General features: G+C 38.6%; 1 pseudogene; it reads left to right on the forward strand.

Moving 5' to 3' along the window:
• Positions 1-1,127: 1,127 nt before the first annotated feature.
• On the forward strand, positions 1,128-2,210 carry LOC125170547 (WD repeat-containing protein 31-like; annotated as a pseudogene).
• The last annotated feature ends 3,790 nt before the right edge of the window (positions 2,211-6,000 follow it).

The raw sequence follows: 6,000 nt of genomic DNA on the forward strand, positions 1-6,000 counted from the left end.
TAAATGATATTTCAGAAAAAAAATAATCCTAGGGGCACCTGATGACTCAGTTTGTTGGGGGTTCAACTCTTGATTTCAGCTCAGGTCATGATCTTCCAGTTGGTGGGATGGAGCCTCAAGTCAGGTTCTGTGCTAACAGCGTGGAGCGTGCTTGGGATTCTCCCTCTTGCCCCCCCCCCCCCCCCGCCCCTGCATGCACATGCACTCACTCTCTCTCTCTCAAAATAAATAGACATTTTTTTAAAAAGAGAACAAATCCTAGAAAAAGTTCTGAAAGGAGTATGGTAATCAAAGAAATTAGTGAACATGTGGAGATATCTAGAAAAATATAGTTTATAACTTCCCAAAACTGATCGAAGAAGAAATAGTAGGCCCAAATGTTTCTATAACAAAGAAATTTTCTTGGTATTAAATATTAAAAACTCTTGCATTAAAAAAAAAAGTCCAGAAGGCTTTACAAATCAGGTCTACAAAATATTTAAGGAACAAATAATTTTAAACTTATTTTCAACTCTTCTGGAGAATTTATAAAAAATAGAGTTAGAAAATGCCCCCAATCCAACTCATTTACTGAAGTTAATAAAACATTAATACCAAAGTCAGACAAGGACAATATAAGAACGTTGTTACAGAGTAATAATACTCATGACTAAAGGTGCAAAAATATTAAGTAAACCAAATGCAACAATATATTTAAAAGACAGTGTATTATAATTCGGTTGGGCCTACCCAGGTGTACAAATGTGATTTAATATTAGAATATCAATTAATTTACTACATTAAGATATTAAAAAGTTATATCAAAGATTCACAAATAAAATAATATTTGATAAAATCCAGTACCCATTTATGATAAAAACTCTTAGCAAAACACCTCGTGTCCTAGCGACGCGCCTCGTTGCTAGGGGCGGAGGCCTGTGAGGCTGTGGAGTGTGGTGGCTGTGGACCCCTCCACCCCGCCCGCAACGGGTCTCAGCTCCCAGCCTGGCCAGCCCGCTGTAATTACAGAGATTAGGAAGTGGCTGCCTGAACTATTTTCCAAAGGATAAACATTACAAAGCATTGAATGGCAGCCTCCCAAGAAAATGCTATTGGTTTGGGAGGAACACAACTTCCAGCCACAAGGAATGCTGCTGCTCAGGCGCCATCCAAAGCAAGCTCCTCCTCAGAAGGCTTTGTGTGGGTTCCATGCAGTGATGGGGAAGCTGCAAAGCAAACCCAAACACAGCGCTTATAAATACACAGGCTCGATGGAATTGTAGAAGAGAGAATTCAAACTAAAACTTGTCGGGAGTATAGCCCAGCCCACATGGATACTGTCTGTCTCTGTTGTTGCTGCTCTGAATTCATACTTGTATGTCTCTGCAGGAAAGATAAGACAGTTGTGGCAACTGGAAAACTAGAAATGTGGTTCAAAGGACATTAAGGAGGAATCATTAAGATAGCCTGTATTAAAAAACCAAGCCAGGTCTTCAGCCTGACAGCCATGACAGGATGGTCATGATGTAGGGCTTGGATGGTGCCCTACAACCAAGGCAGTGGTTCTCTTGCCATCACGCTATGGTGCTCACTGGATTGGTTGTGAGTCTAGACTCATCACACCTGTGCACTGGCTCTCAGGACAACACCCTTCTTCTGTGGGATGTTGGGACTGGACAGTGTTCAAAGAAAGCTTCCACCTCCAGGGACCTGGTCACAGACCTGTTCTGGGTCCCCCCAAAACCATACAGGCTTCTGAAGATAAAACCATTAGATTATAGGATGGTCAAGGGTTACAGGTAGCTCATGTATTTCCTGCAAAGAAGCATATTCAGACCTACTGCAAGCTCAGTGAGGACAAACACAAGTATATCTCCTACAGCAATGGCTTTGGAAGGCAAGGCTGTGGAACTACACTGTGGGACCTAAGGCAGATGCAAACAGAATATGAATATAAGGAGCATTTCCTGTTGCATCCTGTGTCTTTCTACCAAGACCATTGGCCTTGATGTCTATAACTGCTACCTCATCACATGACTGCAAAGTGAAGATTTACTGGAGCCTGCCTGTTCACCTTATCCCTGGATGGATCAAGACCTTTGACTTCCTTGGCTGTTGCTGACAGCGTCTTCTCACTGTATGCAAGTTTTAGCAGAGGAATTCACCTACTCAGATACATAACCATATTGACAAAAATTTCATTCAAGTTACTTCTGAACATAGCATGCTGACTATATACCCTTAATGATATATAGTTGAGCACCTGGGTGGTTCAGTCTGTTAAGCATCTGACTTTGGCTCAGGTCATGATCTCATAGCTTGTGAGTTTGAGCCCCGCATGGGGCTCTGTGTTGACAGTATGGAACCTGGAGCCTTCTTCAGATTTTGTGTTTCCCTCTCTCTCTGCCCCTCCCCTGCTTGTGGTTTCTCTCAAAAACAAACATTTAAAGAAATTAAAAATAATATATAGTCTAATAACTACAAAAATATTTGAAAGTTACTTAGATTTATTGTTAGTGGCATCAATGGAATAGTAATTCTGAAACTATTTATTTTTTTAAGTAGGCTTGGGGCTTGAACTCTGGACCCCAAGATCAAGACCTGAGCTGACGTCAAGAGTCAGATGCTTAACCAACTGAGCCACCCAGGAGCACTCCCCACCCCTCCCCCCATCCTTTTAAAAACTAGATCACATTATTTCACCTTCATGCTCAAAGCACTCCAGTGGCTTTCTACCTTGCTCACAGTAAAATCCAAATTCTTATAACGGCCTTTTATTCCTACACGATTTAGTTCCCTCTGACTCTTTGACCTTATCTGCTATTCTTCTTCTAGTTCATTCTGTGCCAGTTGTACTGAGTTCCTTGCTGTTTCTCAACCATGCCAAGCATGGTCTTGCCTCAAGACTTGCTCCTTCTCATGGGCACATCTTCTGCCAGATGGCTTCAAGGGTTGTTTTCTTACTTCCTTCAGGTCTCAGTTGTAACCATCCCTGAAGCCTCCCTGATTCCCTATGCAGAACAGCTATCTCTCTACATGCTGGGGCAATAAAACAAAAAACAAACAAACAAAAGAAAAGCCATCTTTCCATGTCCTCCCTGCCCCCCCCCACTTGTTTCATTTTTCTCCATTTGACATACTATATATATAGATATATATGTACTATCTGTATCTGTATATATGTACATACAGATACAGATATATATGTATATCTACATATACATCTATATATGTATATCTACATATACATCTATATATGTATATCTATATATACATATGTAGATATACATATATATCTGTATCTGTATGTATTATGCTTGTTTATTTATTTTCTATCTCCTCCTCTGAAATATAAGTTCTATGAGGGAAGGAACTTTCTTTTATTCCCTGTTTTATGCCTAGTGCTTGGAACATAGTTGGCACTTAGGAAAAATTGCTTAATGAATAAATGAATGAGCAAATAATATTGGACATTTGGGTTACTTCAAGCTTTGTGTTTACAAAGTTTTGTGTATATTCCTTCCATATTTTATAATTAATTCCTTTGTATATATTCTCAAAATGAGATAATTGAAAAAAATATTTTTTGGCTTTTAATAAAAGTTACCAAATTGCTTTCCAAAATAATTAATATAATTATGTAGAAGATACTAGTTATAAGATGTTCCTGTTAGGCATTATACTTTTGAACTTTTCCACAAATTTTATAGGAAAAACTAGCAAATGTGATTATTTTCCCTTTTTTTAAAATTTATTTATTTGGTTTTTTTTTTTTTTTAGTAACCTCTAAACCCAATGTGAGGCTTGAACACACAACCCTGTGATCAAGAGTCAAATGCACTCCCGACTGAGCCAGCTGGGTGCCCCTCCATATTTATTTATAACTATCATTAGTATATTTAAATAAACAAATACAATACAAATAAAAATGATACTTTTAAAAAATTAAAATCTTACCCACAGGTTTTGTCAGGTTTATTCACCTTTGTGGCTTTGACCTATCTAACTGTACTTAAAGGTGAACTTAGTAATAGATTCTAAACATTACTTTCTGAGGTGCCTGGGTGGCTCAGTCAGTTAAGCATCCTGCTTTGGCTCAGATCATGATCTCATGGTTCTTGAGTTCAAGCCCTGCATCAGGCTCTGTGCTGACAGCTGGGAGCCTGGAGCCTGCTTCTGAATCTGTGACTCCCTCTCTCTCGGCCCTTCCCCCCACTCATGCTCTGTCTCTGTCTCTCAAAATAAATAAATATTAGAAAAAAAATTTTTAATAAAAAAAATAAACACTGCTTCCTATTTCCTCCATTAGGGGTTGTACAGGATTCTAAATTCTACTTATTAATTTTATCTTAGTTACCAAATCTCACACTAGAGGGAGAGGTAGTTTTTCTGCCTTCATGACAATGCCTTTAAAAAAAAAAAATACCATGTCCCTCCCCACAATGGCTTCTGTACCCTGTAACATATGAATGTATACATATGGATTATATGTCTCTGCTTGAGTAACTTCCTACAATTATATTTTCATAGAAGAGAGTAGTTATATACAGCCATCCAAAGTCTCAGCAAGGGATATGCTTGGCTTTGGTTTTTGATGAGAAAAGTATTTAATATAATGTTAAAATTGCTATGATACCCTACCCAAAATAACTCATTTGTCAGTTCACTTTCTTCAGATAGCACCTTGTCTCATGAACCACCTACTCCCAAATGTTATTCTCAATTACCATTTGCAACCGCTTCCTCCTAATGCCCACTCCCAACTGCCTTTCTAAATCAATGTTTCACAGTTCCTACTTTGTTGCTGTTCTTTCCAATTGTTGGAATTTTTTTTAAGATTTTATTTTTTTAAGTAATCTCTACACCCAACATGGGACTCAAACTTACAACCCTGAGATCAAGTGTTGCATGCTCTACTGACTGAGCCAGCCAGGCATCCCTCCAGTTGTCATTTTAACCAAACAGCTAATTATCTTTGTCAACCATAATTGCTAATAGGCCAACCTTTCTTTTTTTTTTTTTAAATTTAATGTTTTTATTTATTTTTGAGACAGAGAGAGACAGAGCATGAGCAGGGGAGAGGCAGAGAGAGGCGAAGGCACAGAATATGAAGCAGGCTCCAGGCTCCGAGCTGTCAGCACAGAACCCGACGCGGGGCTCGAATTCACAGACTGTGAGATCATGACCCGAGCTGAAGTCGGACGCCCAACCGACTGAGCCACCCAGGCGCCCCTAGGCCAACCTTTCAAACTACAAGAATTTCAGGAAGAATTTTGGTTAAAAGAAACGTTCCTTTATTTTTGGCTATAAATATCTTGCTTTTTTTTTTTTTTTAATATAATCTACAGATAGCTTCTTGACTATATTACATTGTGCTATGTAAGAATCCAAAGCCTACATTAATCAGCAAATGAGATAATAAAACAATACCAAAAAAGAATGTGATTCTGGAAATAAAGACTAAATTAAGATTACATCACTGGAAGAGTAGGTAAGTTATATGAAGAAGACATTTCTCAGTTCTCACTAAGGGACCCAAGCTCCAATTTTCCCACTTTGCTATCTTTAGTTCATGGTTTCTAATCTCAAGATCCCCTCAGGTTCCAAGACAGACACTAATAAATCCAATAGTAAGTAGGTAGAAGAAAAGCAGAATACATTTTTCATATTAAGGAGATTTCCAGAAATTCCATACAACACTCCTACTTAAATCTTATTGGTTGGAAGTTAGTCACCTGTTCAGATCTACATATAAGGAAAGTTGAGAAATAAAATCTTTTATCTGGGGGCGCCTGGGTGGCTCAGCCAGTTAAGCATCTGACTCTTAACTTTGGTTCAGGCCATGATCTCATGGTTTGTGAGAGCACCCCACATGGGGCTCTGTGCTGTCAGTGCAGAGCCTGCTTGGGATTATCTCTCTCTGCCCCTCCCCTGCTCTCTCTCTTATTCTCTCTCTCTCAAAATAAATAAATAAACAAATTTAAAAATATATATCTAACTCTTAAAAAAAGTTTGAGCAGC

The sequence above is a fragment of the Prionailurus viverrinus genome, chromosome B4 (genome assembly GCF_022837055.1).
Source record: "Prionailurus viverrinus isolate Anna chromosome B4, UM_Priviv_1.0, whole genome shotgun sequence".
Classification (NCBI taxonomy): Eukaryota; Metazoa; Chordata; class Mammalia; order Carnivora; family Felidae; genus Prionailurus; species Prionailurus viverrinus.